Raw genomic sequence first — 20,872 nt, 5'->3', positions numbered from 1 at the left:
TTTTTGTCCAAGGTCCACTGCTTCACCAGGGCCTCCCATTCCATGCACTCCCATCTTCTCTGGGGCCTTCGTGCAGTAGTCAGCACCCCCTCCTACACCTAACCTTCCTATTCTCAACAGGCCCTTCTAATCGTAAAAACAACAACAAAAAACCCAAAACCAAACCCACACAAAACCTCATCCCTCCATCCCTTTCTAGCTACCCTGTTTCCTCTTTCCTTTTTCAACAAGCTTAAGAGTACTCCTCACTACTCCCCTCCCTCTCCTCCCACTTATTTCTCAATGCACCACTTGTCCTTCCCCCACTATTCCGGCATCATATTGCCCATTTCCGTGGATGCATCTCGTTCATCTTTCCCACATTCCCTGCTGTATTTGGCCCTGTCAGCCTTCTTCTCCTTGAAACTCCTCTTGGGCTGAGTGTTGCTCCTGTTTCCTAATTCTCCTGGAGGTTTATTGCAGCCCTCAACTCTCACTTGAGCTTCAGATTACATGTACACAAATTTTCAGATTCGTTTCTGGTATCTCCAAACACCCATCAAACTAACTGTGATCAAATTCCTACGTCACTCCCTCTTGAGCCTAGGCATGCTCCTGCATTTCCTATCTCAGTAGAGCTATGACCTACTATATAGTATCACTAGAAACCTAGTAGTCACACCTGAGTCCCGCTCTCCTCAAATTCCTGCCTTTACCTAATCAAATAAGCCCAAAGGGGAAAGAAAATTCTCATTCTTCCTGTCAGCTCAGATGAGCAAACTTTTTAGAGGGCCTGATGTACACTTAGAATGCATCTCAGTGTAGATATTAAGCAGCCTCTAGATCTTAGAAAAATGTCTGCCAACCCAGTTGGTCAAAGATGCTATACACATATTAAACATTTACTTTTAGGTCAAAATACTTTTGGAGAACTCACTGTGGAGTATTAAGATGTACTGGGGGCGTCATTAACAGACATTTCTGGGGCGCCTGGGTGGCTCAGATGGTTAAGCTTCTGCCTTCGGCTCAGGTCATGATCCCAGGGTCCTGGGATCGAGCCCCGCATTGGGCTCCTGGCTCAGCAGGGAGCCTGCTTCTCCCTCTCCCTCTGCTTCTCTCCCTGCTCATGCTCTCTACCTCTGTGTCTCAGATGAATAAATAAAAAATCTTAAAACAAAAAACCCCCAAAGTTTGCATGTCAAGGGCCAGCTTTAGGAACTTGTTTTAATAGAACAGCAAATATCCTCAAATGCATCTCAAGTTGTGGCAACCAGCTCCCAAGATGGTCCCAGTGATTCTCACCTCCTGGTACTCTTGCCTTTCTGTAGTCCCTTCCCAGACTGAATGGGGTTGACCGGTGCGATCAATGGAATATTATGAAAGTGAAGGAGGCTTGCTTGTTACATTATTCACTCCAATAGGGGTGGGGGGTGGGGTGCTAGCTCTGCATGTCATGAGAACACTCAGTCCAATGAAGAGGTCCACTTGACTGGGAACTGAGATCTTCTGCCAACAACGAGCACTGACTGCCAGGCACGTGTGAGCGAGCCACACTGGAAGCAAAATCTCCAACCCATCAAGCCTTCAGGTGATTGCAACCTCCTGAGACCCAGAGCCAGATCACTCAGCTAAGCCACTCTTGGATTCTTGACCCAGTGTAACTGTATGAAATAGTAAAGTTTGTTTTGAACTAAGTTTGGCACTTACATAAGGAATGGAGAAAACCCTACAGCACAAGCGTTATTACTTGAGCAAATGATGGTAAAATACTCTGAATGTAGTAACTGTGGAAAAGCCTTATATGTTTTCTCAATTTTTAAGAAACATGAGAATTCATTCTGGAGAGCCAGTCCTATTGAATGTCATCAGTATTAGAAAGTCTTCCATTTTCCCACATCCCTTAAACTTGTCAGAACTCCTGCTGCAAGTTAACTTATGAATATAAAGAATGAGGGAATGCCTTTAATGGTGTCTCTTACATTAGGAAAATTCTCCCTGGATGCAAAACCAATGAGGATATTAATTCTGAAAAATTTTTCAGTGATTCCTGTCTTTACTGACAAGCAAGAATTCATACTGGAGGGAAATCCTAGGAATGTAATAAATAGGAGGATGCCTCAGGTTCAGCTCTGCACTCCATGGCCACAAAATCATTTATACCGGCATCAAAAAGCATAAATGTTAGGAATATGGGATTACCTTTATCAATACCCCTTTCTTAGATCGGGCCACTAGCTCATTAATTTTAGGTTTCTTGAAGTATAAACATTGATGTCTATAGCTATCCCGTAAAATTAACCTTAAATTACATTTCAATGAACAAACAAGCTGCTAAATTTTGGGGGTAGTCTGCAATGCAGCAATACACAAAGAGCCCCCAAGACACGAGAAAACCTATTCAATACAACTCATGATCTACTGGAACGGAGAGAGCAATCAGACTCTTGGTTGTGAACAGCCAAGAGGTTGAAGTATCTGTCAAAGGAAGTTATTTTAAGTACCCCATTAATCAATCTTTGTGGGACAATCTCCAACTATGGGGTGTAGAAGTTGGGCCCTAGAGTATATTAGGTAATTCATTTTTTAAAAAAACTGAGGACCAGACCAAGTTACCCTGCATCTCCACTTAAGCCATCAATTTATGATCATAGTTGAGAGCCACACAGCCACTAAAGGAAAAGAACCCCAAACCCAGATTGCTACTGTCTCCCCTTACTACTAGCCACATGCTCAGACTTTTAGACCACTTCTTCAAAGCAGAAGGCAGTAAATAACGTTCATTTTTTTTTACATCTGTATTTCCTACTCCTTTCACTTCAGGCACCACTGAGTCAAGCTAAACAGAACTAATGGCCAATCTCAAGAATTATACCTTTTTAAAACTTCTGAAATCTTAACATGCTATCTTTATACAGATCACATTGTATTACACCTGAAATCTCCTACTTGATCAGTAATTATGAGAGCAGAGGTGTTGTTTTGTTCCTTTATAGTATACCCAAGGCTCAGCACAGCACGAGGTTGGGCACATGGCAGATGTTCAGTAGGAGAGCTGGCACACAGGCTACCAGGGAGGCCCTCAATAGTTTAGTACCTTCTGCTGTAGCATCTTAGGACACACCTTTCTCACACACCTCTTTCTAAAATCCTGGCTTACTTCAAGTGTCATCTCCAAGAAATCTTTTCTAATTCCTACCATCTCCAGCATCACTCTACCTCACCTGAACTCCTACAGATCTTTAAATGATCCTTGGCTCCCTTTCCGGCATTGTACTTGCCTTTTTTGCCCATCTAGTCGTACCTATCAAACCGCAAACCAAAGCCCAGAATCCAAATCTCTCACAATATGTCAAATCTTAGTTGTGTGAATAAAGGAACTGCGTTTAGGGAGCTCAACTGGAAGGGAATGTACACACCCTCGCATTCTGTTCATTCATCTCTTTTCCCCCAAATGAAGAGCCACCCAGAGATTTTGTAGGACATCATCAAAGATCTTTATAAATATTCTGCCAGTTATATGGGCATTTTCAACTTAGAGCTGTCTTTAAACTAAAAATGAATATTCTCTTCCCTCTTAGAGATCAGATGTACCAATTTACATGAAGAGTTCAAAGACTAGAGGAGTAAGCCCAGGGGCAGTGAGACTGATGTCCGAAGAAACGAGGCAGTGAGGCACAAAGGCCTCGTGAAAGCCAAAACACCTTCTTTGCTGCTGGCCAGACATTACCAGTACAACTAAGTTCATGTCCCTGTTTACTTGATAGGAGCCCAAATGTGACCTAGAGCTTGCAATTCAGCATCACCTGGAAGCTTACCAGAAATGCAGACACTCCAATGGTACAGTCACTTTAGAAAACAGTTTAGCACTTCCTCAAAATTTTAAAGTTAACTTATGACTGAGATCTGCTGTACAACATTGTGCTGAAGTTAACAATACTGCAGTGTGCACTTAAAAATGAAGAGTTGGAGCACCTGGCTAGCTGGGTCAGTAAAGTATGCGACTTTTGATCTCGGGGTTGTGAGTTAAGCCCCACGCTGGGTGTGGAGATTACTTGAAAAATAAAATCTTAAAAAAATTTAAGAGGGTAAATCTCGTAAGTGTCCTTACCACAATTCTTTTTTAAGTTACCATATGACCCAACAATTCCACTCCTAAGGTCTACTCCTTATAGAAACAAAAACACATGTCCACACAAAATCTTACACACAAATGTTCACAGCAGCAGGGTTCATGATAGCCAAAAGGTAGGAACAACCCAAATGTCCATCAACTGATGAATACACAAAATGTGGTATGTCCCTGCAATGGAAAATTATTCAGCCATAAAAGGAATTAAAGACCTGATACGTTACTGGGATGAACCCTAAACATACACTCAATGAAAGAAGCCAGTTACAGAAGTCCATGTAACATATGATTCCTTTATGTGAAATGTAAATAGAGACAGAAAGTAGATCAGTGGTTGCCAGAGATTTTTGGCAGCAGGTGTGGTGGTGAATGGGGGTAGCTGCTAACGGGTACAGGATCTCTATTTTGGCATGAAGAAAATGTCCTGAAATTAGGACAGTGGTGATGGTTTGCATAACTGCATGCTTAAAAAAAAAACAGAAACAAAAAAACCCACCAAATTGTACATTTTTAAGGAGTGAATTTTGCATGAATTTTATTTCAATAAATCTGTTTTTTGAGAAAAGAAATGCAGATTCTCAGGCTGACCTGACCCCAGACGTACCGAATCAAAATCTGCATTTTAACAGTATTTACAGGTGATTCACATACACATTGGATTGAGAAGCACTGATTTAGAATACGATCGAATTTGTTTCTCCGACTAATCATGGAATAGTTAACTTGATTTCACCAGGATAGATTTTTCTTGTCAAATTGCTTCAGATATTCAACCACTGTTCACATTCATTTTATAACATCCGGTTTCTCCTCTATAAATTTGCCAAGTTTAAGTACTGGGTGGCACTTGCATTGAGCTAAGAGCAAAACCTTGGCATACAGATTTATTAACTCTCACCAGGACTGGGTATAGAGTAGCTCTTACTTTAATTAAACCACCGCTTTTGAAACAGGTGCAGTAACATACAGCAGGTGACCAAAGGAGATACACAGCCAAATGGGAAATGAGACCAAAAAAACACTCACTTCAGAAAACACTTTATTCAAGGTCAAATCAGGTTTACAGGAGTATAAAAACAACAGGGGGTAGAGGTGCAGAAGCTTCAAATAAACTGTGCATACAACAGGACGTAAATTACCTACCTGGGGTTCTCAGAGCAGTTTTCTACTTCTGCACTGGAGCCTAATCTCTTTTTTAAAGAATCCTAGGAAAAGTCTCAGCAGTCATATTTTCTCATGATTTAGCAGCTAGAGAAAATGTCCACATTCCAAAAAGAAAGGGGTAAACCCGAGGGACAATAGGTATTGAATATAAAATAAAACTGAGATAAGCTCCGCTTCTCTGTTTCAGTTCTTTCAATTTTGTGTGTGCACACACTCTGTTGAGGGAGGGGGAAATGCTATTAGAACTTTCCTTTTCAGGGGCACCTGGGTGGCTCAGATGGTTAAGCGTCTGCCTTCGGCTCAGGTCATGATCCCAGGGTCCTGGGATCGAGCCCCACATCAGGCTCCTGGCTCAGCAGGGAGTCTGCTTCTCCCTCTTCCTCTGCTTCTCCCACTGCTCATGCTCTCTCTCTATATATATCTCTGTGTCTCAAATGAATAAATAAAATCTTTAAAAAAAAAAAAAAAAAAAAGAACTTTCCTTTTCAAAAATTTCATGAAGAATTTGGAATGTTTTGGGGCACCTGCCTGCCTCAGTTGGTAGAGCATGCAACTTTGGATCTCAGGGTCATGAGTCTGAGCCCCATGTTGGGTGTAGAGATTACTTAAAAAACAAACAAAAAAAAACAAAACAAAAAACCCTGGAATGTTCTATGGGTACTCACAGCCAGCTACTGCATATAAGTATCACACCCCAATTAAGAGTGCAAGTTCTGCAATCTGCCTGTTTGGGTTCAAATATTGGGTCCTAGATCACAGTTGTGCCAACTTAGGCAAGTTAATTAACCTCTCTGCCTTAATGATTTAGAAAATGGGCTTTAGTAGCATTTATCTCATAGGATAGTTGTGAGGATTTAAAAAAATATATGTGAAGAGCTTAGAGCAGTCCTTAACACATATGAAGTGTTTTTGCAAATCTCTCTCTCATACACACACACACACACACACACACACACTCAAGTGCACGCACGCATAGGATCTTTCAAATACAATCTGTCATATCCAGATTCACAAGCTAGAGTGGACTGTTGATGGGGAAATGAAATTAGCCTCATTTTGTTAGATTTTTATTTCCTAAACTAGAATTCCATCTCTATCAAATCAGTAAAAAGTGAGCTTCTAAAGACATGAACTGTGTGCTAGTCCCTTTTGTATTCCAGGGTCTGACAGAATGCCAGACACATAGGTGTATAATGAATGTGAAATAATTTAATCCTAGTAATTTAAAAAATTATCTACAAAACCAATATAGGTGAATGTTAATGGAGACCTATAAAAACCCATAATTTCACTCTTACTTCACTGCATACGATGCAAATGTAGTTCTCATAGTAACTCTGAAGCACTTAAAAAGTTTTCTATAGATACAGTGAGGGATAAAATTAAAACTACAGTACAACAATTCAAGAAGGAATGTGAGCACAAAACAACAAAAAGCAGCACTCTGTACATTTCAATGCCAAGTTCCAGCTTCGCTGCTGAGAAGCAGGGGAGAAGCTCCATGTTGGCTGAACACCCCTCCATCTCCACAATACTGAGAACCAAACGAAACGGGAGCAAGACCTTCTGAAGCTCGGAATTAAGCTGTCTATCTTTACTGATATGAAACAATTAGCTTAAAAATACCTAAAGGAGTCTTTCTTCAAAACAGGCATCTCACTTACCTTTTCAGAATATTTCCTAAAAACATTAAAGAAGATGTAAGGCTTAGCTGGTAATTTCCATGAACTCAGTTCTTTTCCTCTGACTGCAGTGATGTTGACACGACAAAGCAGGTTTGGGAATGCTAGAAATGAATTCCTACTTCCCTTTGCATTCTTCAGGTTCATTTTCCCCCAAATTTCTGCACTGGTTGGCTTCCATTTCAGCATCAGCCACGAAATCTTGAAGGTCAGACACAGTAAACAGGGAAGGACATAAAATTAAGTGATTCGGGCGTAGTTTTGAGTCTCACAACTTCAACAGGGATGAGTCATACCTTAAAGTATGTAGAAATGAATTACATGTTCTATTTCCTAATGAAATTCAGCTTAGTCAAGCTAAAGGGAATTAGTTCGCAACAGCCTAAAATTTTGTTTGTTCCTTTAATAAATGTTGAGTGAAAAAAGATGTAACTCCCAAGAAGGGGTGCCTGGCTGGCTCAGTCAGTAAAGCATGCGACTCTTGATCTCGGGGTCATGGGTTCAAGTACATGTTGGGCATAGAGCTTACTTTAAAAACATGAATAAAAAAACCCTAATTCCCATGCAGACCAAATACAAGTTGATCATTTTAGTACAAGTCCGTGTCCTTGATTTATTTTGTAGTATAAATGTAAAGGAAAAACAGTTCTAACAACAGGAATAAAAAATAATGCCAAATTGTTCTAAGTGATTTTCTAATTTGCCAAATTTGAAATTGGTATTTACATACCACTTAAATCAGAAAAAAGGTGAACTTTCTCTATCATTAGTACAAGCTTTAAATTAAAAGGCTTATTCCATTCAATTGCTTTCTTAGTTATAGGAAATTAGCATTAAAATTAACTAGGTAAGAGAAGTTTTGAATAATTCATGTGGAATTAATTAACAACGAAGAAATGTCTTTATGCTTTGTAAAATCATAAACTGAAAATTAAAACTTTCTACGCTTCAAGTAGTTCACGATCAATTTTTTTTATTTGCTTCCTATAAACCATTAAATATGTTTGCTTTACTCACACACTGACACTTCAACCCCAAAATGACAGAACTAGGTCACTACTTTGGAAATGGAAATGAGAATAGCTACATTAGGGGAACTCAGGCCAACAAAACTTGCTTTTAGGGGAACGGAAGAGAAAGCCATCAATATGCCATAAGAGTTTGAGCATTCTGACCATATATCAGGCAGTTATTCTTGCTGAATGGTCCTGGATTCCAAATGACACATTCTTCCTCAACGTACTCATCCCATCACTGGCTCAGCAGTCGACACTGGAGACCATTTAAAAACGTGCACTTTGCAATAACCATTATCTATCTTAGCAGCTAGAAAGGCAAAACAAAAGTTAGCATATAAAACTACCTTTGGGGACTAGGGCAGAATACTAATTCACGAATGATAAACATAATAAGCAATTAAAAAAAAAAAGTATAATGAACACATCTGGCCCTGAAGAATCAGGTTTGTTTTTAAGAAAACAAACAAACAAACCTCAAAATGTCTGTTTATCAGACATGATCAAAGTGCCCTCCTTTCCTGACCACAACTTCTACTTCTGGACTGGCATTCCAGAAGCGTAAGGAATATAAAATGGTTAGGGGTTCACTAGACAGGAAGGAAAGCCAGTGAATTTGCTCATGCTGTCCTATTAAACACTGGATTTGATAGGCTTTCCATCCCAGAAAAATCCATGCATGAAAATCAGACATGGCAACAGCTGCTCCTGATGTCAGATTCTGGTAGAAAAGCACAAGAGGGACTCATGTTTTCACTTTATAAAGAGAAACAAAAAGCAAAAATCAGTTTCAGGGGAAAAAAAAAAAGGAATCACCATTTCAAATAACCTGAGAAATTAAGTAAAAACAGTCTGAGAACAAGCTATGTTAATGCTGGGCTTAATGCTTCTTAGTTTGCAGTTAAAAAAATATTCAAAGGGAAGACATTCACATGTTAAAAGTTTCTGAAGCAAGACTGTTCAAAGCTATTCAACAGTGGCAAAGCACCAGTGTTAAACTCCTATCTGGAAATAAGGCAAAAATAAAATACTGCTGTTTGCTATAGGGCTAAGATGCACACTGGATTAGATCGGCTAAACCAACAGGCGGGAGTCAACAACAGACCTCTGCTCTTAGATACCCTGGTTTCTAGTATTTTGTTACTGTTGTAATAGCCAACAATTCTTAAGTTTCAAGGTTTGTATTTTGAAATTGATCATTCTTCAGTCTTTCATTATGAATTTTCATGGTAAATCTTACCTTCAAGGTCAGTCGTAAATCCTACCCTACTAAACACTTCTGTATTTAAAATCCTCTACTATAACCTAAAAGACTTAATCAGAGCCTGACTGACCTCTCAACTGTCCCTATAGACTCAAAAGGTGGTTGGGGTGGGGAGGGAAGACTCTGAGAAATGTAATTATACCTGTTTCATTCTACTGGTTTTACAGAATAAACCTCATGATCTGCAGAATTATTTTTTGTTTCTCTTCACGCCTGGTTTATAGAAGTTGACACTGGGTATGAGAAAAAGTGTAAGTCCTCGTGCCAAGTTTTCACAGGTATTATCATCATTCATTTGAAGTTAAGTCCAAGAATATCAGCTAGCCCTCATAAAAAGGTGCATATAATGTCACTTCAAATTACCTTGAGCTATTCGTATTTGTGTTGTCCTCTATCATGTAAATAATCAAGAATCACATAATAGCCTTATTTCTCTGGCTACATTTTAAAGTGTTTGCATGGTTCTTTGAAACATTAATTTCAAAATATAAAATGAATAACATTATTTATTTAAACCCAACATTCAGTGTCCCTGAGGTGGGCTCAATAACCTTTCAAAAAAATAAATAAATAACACTTGACTTACATGTATTTTAAGTACAGCTGCTGGCTTTGTCCCAACACTTCCATTGGTTCTCAATTCAGGCTCACGGCCAAAGAGAAAAATCGAACCTGCAGGCTAAGTTTTGTTGACACTGAGGCAAAACAGCCACCAAGTCTAAAAGAGCCAATCTCTCCCAGTTTGGGGATGCTCTGATCGTTAACAGTAAACAAAGTATCACATATAAACTGTGCCCACAAAATGGGAGATCTCTGCAGCCTTAGCTCATGAAAATGCGTTTTAAAAGATTATGCTAAAGTGTTGAGATTATTTTAGTTGTGAAATGTTAACTGTATCAGGAGAATAAGGAGCCAGAAAAAAAGAAATCTTGAGCATAATTTCTTTTTCTGTATATACTTTCCTGACAATCTAAGAGCCATCAGAATATCCCTCGTGAAACCTTATCCGATCTGTTAGCGGATGATGGTGAAGGTGATCAGACTCGTGATTACTTATAGATGTTTTCCTTTGGAGAGGCTGTTGCCCTTGGACTGAATGCCACTAGAAGCATTTCTGCTACCTGGATACAGATTATCTGCTGCAAATCTGTGCCTCCAGGCTGGCTTCCCATTCTTCCCCAACTGCACACTTAGGGAAGGAAACACTCATTTCATGTTAGTTCTAAGTAAACCATACAGAAAGCAAAATCAGACTACAAATTATTTGATTCTTATTTGTATCACCCCCTACATCCCTAATGTTGACCTCACTCCATTCCCTGCAACTTTTTTTTTTCTTTTGAGAAAAATATTTTCCTTGCATTATTATCTTCTAACATCTGTGGGCTTTTTCCCTCTACTTTCTTTGAAAGACATTGAGCTAAGCTCCTGGAAATTTCAGGAAAAAAAATCAGTGTTGAAACCAGAGGCATATCTATAGTAAAAGCAAACATTACTTTTCACGTACATCACCCAAAGGGTTAAATAAGAGGCTGCGAACAGTTTATGGGATTAGCACTCTCTCCCCTTTCTTCTTGCCTTTGGTTCTGAGAACCTTAGAAATCAAGGTCACTGGCAGATTGTAAGGGACAAGGTGAATAGAAGCTACTTTTGGGAGTGACCCTTCCCCCTAAGGTGGAAATGTAGGAGCAGGGACAGAAGCTGCTGCAGTTTCATGAGCCAAAGGCTATAAACTTCTAGCCCAAACTTCAAAGGAAAAGAAATCCTAAATGTATGACTATCTTTTAATCGTTGACAAGTCAGTTATTTCACCGCCTCTTTCATGGAAACACCAACATACTAACACATAGCTCCATTTTTCAAGCCCTCATTTTCCAATTAAATTGAATCTTCAGGTAACTTCAAAAAACAGTGCTAAAGCAAAGATGCAGTTAGAAAATCTGGATTCGAATGAATTTTGCCAACAATTGTTATGTAACCTGGAATGTCACTTTTAGAAATAAAAGGACATAGTATTTCCAAATGTCAATAGCCACACTTGCATTATGAACACTGTTTCTCCTTGCTTTATGAAATAGGTTAATTCTGAAAAATCCACTGAACATAAAATTTTTACATACCAGGTGGATTTCCTACTGATGACAAACTACCTTCAAAGATGCCTTAACAATCTTTATTTGATTGCTCTCCACTAGTTTTTGTCTTGTTCTGAAGTAAATTCTTCAATGGACTAATGGTTCTACCAGATACTTCGGGTGAATTTCCCCATTTGACTTCGCTAAAAGATTACTATAAATGAGATGTAGAACATGGTGTATTTTTTACATAGGTCTTGTTCTAAATTTTTTCTAGATTGCCATCAGCCTTGTTCCTAAAAGATTTGATTATCAAGACAAAGTAGGAAAAGAGAGAATACATACTACGCATATGTGGAAACTCATTTTCTCTCTGACTCTGCAGAAGAACCTAGTCCTTTTCAGTCATTCACTATAAAGTTCTACAAATAAATGGAGTAACTCCAAGTAAAAAAAACACTGCAGGTATCTAATTTTCAAAGAACACCTGACAGAAAAATTAGTGTGTTAAAATTTTTGGTGTCACTAAATTAACTTTAAAATTTTAAAATGTGTGGCGTATCTGGGTATTAAAACAAAGGATGCTTTAAACAACTTTATGAAGCCACTTCCAAAGTTTTTTGGTCTTCTACAACTTCTAGTCCTAGAAAAGAACTTACAAGGATATGCAGGACTCACCTTGGCATAGCTGGCTCAGAAACGTGAGACACGATATGGGATTTATAATCCAGTGAGGGTGCTGGGGATGTAAGAAAGCATTTGGGACAAAGCAGCAGAAGGCCTGATTCCAATAAATCTAAAATGTGTTTTAATGTTTGCTATTCATTTTGTAAGTAATTGAAGTCCTGCATAAAATTTCACACAAAGGGGAAATACTTCCAAGTGGTAACTATTTCCTAATGTAACACGAGACCGCCTTTCTTGACCTTAAGGATTAAGAAAATTGATGTTATGTTTATAAAAACGAATCAAAATACCCATAATCATTTTGGCAAAATCTATACCACTTAAATTGTTTTGTAAATAATTTTCATATTGAATATGGCAGGTATGCAACTAAAGGAGATTTCATAACCCTAATTTGTAGAAAATGTTCCATATTATATTTTTTACCTATGTCCTTCTTCAAGTCTGAGTGCTCCAATACATGCTAGTGAAAAAAAAGATCAAAATTAGCATTAGCACAAGGATTTTCAGTTAACACTACAAATAGAATCACCAGGGGAAAAAAGGCCAAAATAATGGAAACTCAAATATGTGACTAAATGAGAAACCCTTGAGACATACAAAATCAAACTGTATTACTTACCAAACCTCTACACCATCTCCTGATAAATATCCAAGAAAAAATGTGGGAGATCTAAAATGTATCATACACGGGCAAAGAGAACACTTTAATAGCCCTCCCCCTAAATAACATAATTCAAAATGAAAAATTTTAAGACACAAGTCAATTAAGCATAATTACTTTGAAGTCTTTTATAAAATCTCTAAACTTATGAATAAATTCCCAGTTTTCTGAGGATGCTAAAATCCTTTGAAAAAGAATAAAAGCAAAACAAAACACAAAAATCACTTAAATAAAGGGGGGGGGAATCCAACACAGAACATGGGGTAGAGGGAAGTTGAGGTGAAGAGAGAGAAACACCAAACTTAAAACAGAAACAAAACAAAACAGGAGCTCTCTACAATACTCTGGCATTCTAGTTTTGAACAAACCAGTTACTGGGTATCTGAATCATAGCTCTACTACAAAATGTTCCTGCATCCCGGTGTCCTCATCTGTGAAGTTGTGAAGATTAAAGCAGACCACCCAAAAACACTTGGCACAAGTACTTGACATGTAGTAGACACTTAACAAATGCTATTAGCACTAAGCACATATTCACCTAAGTATTTTTTATTGGCTATTATTTTTAATTTTGCAAGAGCAAAAGCAGGGAGGGATCTCCCTGACTGGCTGGAATTTGAGTCCAGATTTTAAGAATGTATCTAATGGTAACTAACTTTCAGAATTGCTTTAGGTAAATGCTTTAAAATCTCACAGACCTACACAGAAGGTATCACTCCTCTTCTTGCCTGGCACCAATTACTGCTATTGGTATCAGAAGGAGATGGTAGACAGTGTGCCCTTACATTTACAGTGTGTCCGCACGCTAAATGAAGGGTGAACTGAATGTTCAAGATTGCTCTAGGGATAATCAAAGCAACCAGGCTATACTTGCAAGTACAGGATCACCTTCTTTCCTCTGAAGCTTCTGTATATATACAGAAGCATACATGAATCAATCACAAAATGTGGAAAAGGAAATATTCTATGATGCTGAGGGCAGGGTAAGGGAAGCACACAACAGCAAATTAATTTCTACAAATTCAAACCTTATATTCTAGAATAAACCTTTTGCTCTTTTAAGCCTGTCATTCAACCTCCCCCCACAATAAATCTAACATAAGAAAAGGTTTTGTCTCTAGCTCTAAAAAGCTAAGTAAGTATGTAGAGAAAGATAAAAATGATAGGAAGTGTAATTCTCCTACTTGCTTTATCACAAACTAGCTGCACAACCCTGGCCAAGCCTGTTTTCCCATTGGTAAAATAGGGATACTACTGATACTAACTTAACTTAGGAGTTACTGCGAATATTAAATAGAAAGCACCTAGGTTCGTGTGTCTGGTACACAGGAACTCAATGAATGGGAGCTATTCCTTGACTAATGTGAGGGGTGTTGGGTTAGGTATCAAGTCAAAGTCGGAATATCAAGAAGCCTTTCTTTTGCACTTTCCCCAGGAAGAGACAGCTGGAGCACAGATGTCATGAGGCAAGTCTAACGGATTTTATCTAAAGTAGTTTATCACCATGACTAGAGAAAAACACTCTTATAAAAGCAATCTCACCTGTAGTTTGGACGACTACTGCAATAACATCACAGTACGTTTACTTTCAGAAAACACAAAAGCATGTGAAAATCTACGTACTCGCCTGTGCAATTTTTAGGCCAGGACTGGCCAACTAGGCTGTTTTTCTACTGTTTGGTCTATGTACTCTACCAGAGCAGGCACTCCCTCTGAGTCACTAGGTTCACCTCAAAACCTGACCGCAAACTCTCATATCCCAATGATTAATTCTGACCCTTCTGCATTTTCTTGCATATTGTTACCCACAGCACCTAGATAACAAGATTCAATACAACGTTGTCAAACTGCCATTTAATTAATTCTAAATACTCCTTGGAGTTCTGGTTGGAGTCTAGAAATCATTTAGCATATGACAATTTTGATAGTTCTACCATGTATTCCTATTATTTCATGAATGATAACCCATTTCAATCCAAGTCTCTTAAAATGGAATAATCTCCAAAATGATTGCTAGGAATAAATTTAAGTGAGGTGGACAAAGGCAGTATAACTTTCCTTAAGCTAACAGTGAAGGTTTAAGTAGAATCACAGTCAGATTAGGAAAGGAATAAAAGGTCTGAAAGGGAAGACAAGAAGTATATGAAAGGCCTCAAATTTCAAGAATTTAAATTTGTTACCGTGATGTAATGGGAATGCTGGCATTTGTGAGAATTATGGCAATTGTATAGGACAAAGACAGTAGTAGGAAAGACTGAGTAGGACAGTTAGGAAGAGGTGAAACAATATAGGACCTGACTTTTAAATCAGAGCAATGCTTCCTCACCTTTAAGTCTTGGACTTGGGGGTCTGTCAAGCCAGACTCAAGATGAATTTTTTTTCCCTTAATAGAACACTAGCTCCAAAAGGGGAGAAGACTATCTTACACCCACTGCTATATTTTTAGTACCTAAAATATTATCTAACATAAAGGTGGCTCTCCCAAATTACCATCTAGATCTGAATGTAAATGCTGTTGTAATTAGTAAAATATAATTCATTTGAGGTACTGCTGAATTCCTAGAATGTTTTAACACAAGTTTTCCAATTAACTGAAGTATTACAGTATAACTGTTAGTTATGATTGGTCTGATACCTTTTCCTACATTGGTTCCAAGTCATTCTCATAGAAGACTAAGAACTGCCACCCTAGGATAGTAGATTAATGACTAGAGAAATTAAGGAAAAAACATCATAGAAGAATAAGCATGACTTGATTAAAGGAAAATCTAATATAAGGAACCATTATGACTGCAACCTGTAAGATCAAGAGGTGCTGCCCAAACCCATTAATTCTTCCATGGCTAGGTCTGTAAAGCTTTGCTCCCTATGCCGATGCTCCGCCTTTACCCCCGGTGCCAGTACAGGGCAGGAATGTATGTGCTCATTAAGCATCTACTGAATGAACAAACTGGTAATTATTTTTCAACATTATCAAGTTTCATGTGACTTGGAGGTACGTATGAGAGTGAAAGACTGGGGTGAGAGATATAAAATCCAGCAGTTCTAACAGTGGTTCCAGTTCCTAAAGATGGACAAAAGACACAGGAAGGGGACATTACAGAGGACAAGGAAATTCAGGGAAGTGTGGATCAAACCAAGCCAGCAAAAGCCAGAGAAGTTTTGAGGTCTGTCACAAAAATAACAAGATCAAGGACAGTGATGGCGAGAAAAAAGGCAACTCAAATGACATGAAGGTCACTACTGCCATCCTGGTTTGGACTGAAAAGCAACAAAAATGATCTGTGATTACAAATCTTCTAGGCAGAACATAGCTGGATGGAGCCCCAAAGCAACCAAAGGCACTTTAGTTCATTAGATGTCTATTTGGAAAGAAGTTGGTCTTAGTGCTAAGTTTAACTTAGAGCCAGCCCGACTTTGATGACTACCTTCCATGTCATTAAATAAATCCCAGTTCTGAGATATTGCTGAATTGTTTATTCACCAGCCATGTGCATGTATATATATACTACACATACATACATAAGCTGTTACTATTAGAGAACAGATTTTTCCAAAGTTAACAGGCAATCAATCAGGATGCCACTGAACTTTGTTTAGGTATACTCACAGGCTTCTTTCTCCAGGAATCAAAGTGAGAGGAAAACTATCAGGACATAAGTTCTGGTTCTGCACTAGCTTTATTCTATAACCCTAGCGTAGGCAAATCCTGTGAGTTATGAAGTGAAATGGAAACAGTAATGCCCCAGTTCTAAAACGCACACACACAAATGGAAAGAGAACTGCAAGTAATCAGAAAGGTGTTTAAAAAAAAAAAAAAAAAAAAAAAAAGGATAATCAACACTACACAAAGCCATGGTTATGTATGCACCCAGCATACTTCATGACCTTCTGGTAGCCACTTCAAAAGACATAAAAGAAAGCCAGGGAAGGTACAAAACAGGGCAACTAAGAAGTGTTTACAAAAATAAAGTGGCTTTTACCTTCAAAGAGTAAGAACTCCAATCTGGAAAGAAAGTTAAGACAATAAAATTGAATTCCATGTAAAATCATAATGATTGCAGATAAAATACCAACAAGCCTGGCTCCATTTTATTAAAAGTAATTTAAAACAAATCCTGAACACTCTAACTAGGAGATGTTTAAAACTGGTAAAAGGAAATTTCAAATCACAAGATGTTTGTGGCTTTTGTCACAAGTACAAAAAAAGAGCAGTTTGAAAAATCACACACAGGTTCAAGAAGCATTGTTCGATTAATGGAGGCTACACAGTTAGCATTTATTTCCAAAGGGAAGTTTCACAGCTATTCAGTGGCAATCAGTAGTTTTACTATCATAATACAAAGTAGTTCTTATGCTCTTATTCCTAAAACTAGTTTTTGGCCCCATCTTTAGTTCTGAGCTGGGGAAACCACCAGTCTAACAAACTAGTTAGCAGTATCCCATTTATTCTATATTCCAAAGAAGCCTAATGACATTTACCTGTAAGACAGCAAAGAGCAAGTAAAATCCAGAAGGTAGTACAGAGTGGTGGTTAGAATGTAAGCTCTGCTATCAGCCCCACCTGGGTCCAATACCAGATTGGCTACTTCTGCTTAGGAGGTCTTAGACCAAACTATCTCTGGACCTCCGTTTCCACACTTATACTTTAAGTTCAAATAACTTAAAACAATGACAGCTCACTGGAAATATTCAGTATTAGCTCTTCTGCCAAGTTTCTTTTTGACTGAAATTACGAAACATGTTAACTTCAGTTCTCTCTTGCTGAAGTTCCAGCTGGCAGCTACAGGTCTTAGAGAACTCTGTAAAAAGGAATAGGTTCAGGAGTGAAAAATAAGAGGCTGCAAGCTATAAAGGCTGGTAAGCTGGTGGGTTAAACCATATAGTCTTATGAGACATGTAGTCTGGAGTCTTTGTTGAAAAGGAACCATCATATCTTTTCTTTCTCAAGCACCTCAGCAGTCGCTCCTGTCAAGTGTATTAAAGTGTTGTAATACTGTGACAAAAAATGTATTACCAGACACTAGATTAATCAGTTTCAAAAAACAATAATGAAGTATGAAAACAGCTTGACCTCATAAGGAACTTTATGAGTTACAGGAAATGGAGAAAAGTTATTTTTAGTAAATCTACTCTATTTGCACGAAGCAGTATCTGTATGTCTGTTTATCTTCAGGGAGGGAAGAAATGTTTCAAAGAACTGTTTATTAGTTCAGCCATGACCAGAGATTTCTCATTTAAAGGTTTAAAGTTTTCAGTAATGGAAAAATAAAAATATAAGGAAACCTACCTTCACATTTGTTCTTTCAAATTCAGAAAGTCACCTCATCTTTATATATTTATATGTTCTTTAATTAAAAATTGAACTGTATAGGTTAAAATTCTTAAAATCAAGTTACTTTGACCATATCCAGTGGGCACTATATTTTTAGTTAGCTAAACAAACAAAAAAAATGACACAATTTACAAACTTTTCTGCTTTCCAGGAATAACTGAAATCATACACACTATTCATGTATTCCAGTTATGAGCTGAAATAGGAGCACAAAATAGCTTTTAAGTTTCCAGTGGTGTTTCTGGAAGATTTGTTTTGATGACTGTCAATACTATTTATAAATCTATTATTGCCTCCTGTAATCTAATCTGAATTCTTTGAAGATAATGATCACGGATTACTAATATTATATTCCTCTTAACACACAGAACACTCAATGGTTGTGAAATGAATGGATCATGAATCAACTATCAATGTATAAACTAAACTTGACATTTTTAGTAAATGGCTGACTTTTAGCCAATTATCTAGATCTGGTCAATGATGTACAAGACTGATCCATTTAATATCCCTTCTTAAGCATTAACGGCTTGATGGAGATGTTACTGTACTTTCTGAAAAGAAAAACAAGTTAATTACTTTTATAATACCTTTCAAGGGCAAAATCCAGAATGGAAAATTCTGGTAGTTCCTACTATTATTGAGAGCTCACACTATGGAGAAATAAACTAGCAGCTATTGTACATATTTTTGCAATCTTCCTTTTAAGGTGAAAAACATGTTACATTAATAAGATTAAAGTTAAGAATTTTCAACACCAGATGATGCCTTAATTTGGGTCTGCTATCTCATTAGAATTAAACTTTTTTTCAAATGTTTACTGATTGAACAAGATCACATAAATTACATACTGAGAATTTACGTTCTGTGTTCAGCTGGTAGACTACAGTTACTCAAACTTCTTTCTTCAAGGCTACTACATCCATCTACAGACACTTAAATATATTCTGCCCTAGACAAAATCTCTGGGTAAATTTTAAGAAGCACATAATTATCGTTGCTTTGACCTATTGTCCAGATTAAAATAAAAACACTAAAATTAATACATAAATGTTGTTTTGAAAAAGCAATTAACACTGACTTTTCAGACATTGGCCAGATCATTATTAATGTAATATTTCACATTATTAATAACCCCCTCTGGCAGACATTTAGTCTACACCAAACAAAACTAACCTTGTGAAAATTTTGTTAAGAACTAGTTTTCTGGGGCGCCTGGGTGGCTCAGTCATTAAGCGTCTGCCTTCAGCTCAGGTCATGATCCCAGTGTCCTGGGATCGAGCCCCATATCGGGCTCCCTGCTCCGTGGGAGGCCTGCTTCTCCCTCTACCAGTCCCTCTGCTTGTGTTCCCTCTCTTGCTATGTCTCTCTCTGTCAAATAAAATAAAAATCTTAAAAAAAAAAAAAAAAAAGAACTAGTTTTCTTAGAACCAGGCCAACTGATCAGTTATAAACTCAAAGAAATGACTTGAGAACTTAGGCATAGTAAATGAGCTTTTAGGCTCCCCCCCCAATATAGTGTCACATGACTATCATGGTGACCCTTAAATTCAGGACTGATGAATAGAGAATCCCTGATTCTATTCTGAAATACCCATTATTTTAAGCAATGGCTCAAATTACACAGAATTCTACAAGCAAGATATTAAAGATTAAGAATTAACAGGCTTAACAAAACTACCAGTATCTACGGACCTATATATTTTCTATATGGCTCAGATTTTCATGAAGTAGAACAGCAGAAAAGAAAATACCTGGAATAATCTAAAGCCATTATTAATTTATCTAGAAAAATGTTCTAAGGCCACTTTTCTTTCTGTATCAGGGGAGAGAACATTTTCGTTAAGAGTGCATAAGTAGATTCTTCATACCACCATACTGGCTATTTTTATGCATAATTTTGTATTCTTTTTTTTTTTTTTAAAGATTTTATTTATTTATTTGACAGAGAGAGAGACAGCGAGAGCAGGAACACGAGCAGGGAGAGTGGGAGAGGGAGAAGCAGGCTCCCTGCCAAGCAGGGAGCCCGATGTGGGACTCGATCCCAGGACCCTGGGATCATGACCTGAGCCGAAGCAGACGCTTAACGACTGAGCCACCCAGGCGCCCCTAATTTTGTATTCTTGTGCATGCATGCACACACACACAGGTCAGATAAGTGAAGTTGTTCAACAAACTCTTTCACTAAGTCCTTGAAAAATGGAGAAGGGCTGAAATCAAATATTAGATGACGGCTTAATATACCAATACTTTAAAAATGCTTAAATGCTAGTACAGATATGGAGGTGCCTGGCTGGCTCAGTCAGTAGAGCATGTGACTCTTGATCTCAGGGTCGTGAGTTCAAGCCCCACACTGGGCGTGAAGCCTATGAAAGAAAGGAAAAGGGAAAAGGGAAGGAAAGGAAAGGAAGGAAGGAAGGAAAAAGAAAGGAGGAAAGAAATAGTACAGACAGAACTCAAGAATAAAAATAAATTTGGATTTTGTGAATAAAATATGTTGAAGTGAAATTTAAAAATTTTAAGTCATTTGGAAAGTGGCACCCCTTTCTAAATCAAGTATAATCTTGCCTAGGTGAAAACTGGCTTTCTCAGAGAGCAAAATTCAATGATATTTTGGCCTAAATTTTTATAGATGAATGAAGGATGAGAAAACAAATGATTGAAATATCAACGTAACACATACATAAAAAGACACTTCAACAATCCACTTTAATCTAGGACAAAATCATTTTAAATGCAAACCAGGTTGGCTTTATTTTAGGCTTAAAGGGCTTTAAACATAAACTTTCTTGTAAAAGTAAAAATTTTAAAGTAAACATAAAATTTAACATTTAATTCTGAACTCACATTATCAGGCCTATTTCTAACCCAGTAGTT

This window comes from Phoca vitulina, unplaced genomic scaffold (genome assembly GCF_004348235.1).
Source record: "Phoca vitulina isolate PV1807 unplaced genomic scaffold, GSC_HSeal_1.0 scaffold2, whole genome shotgun sequence".
NCBI classification, from domain to species: Eukaryota; Metazoa; Chordata; class Mammalia; order Carnivora; family Phocidae; genus Phoca; species Phoca vitulina.
Note: the sequence above shows the minus strand (reverse complement) of the source record.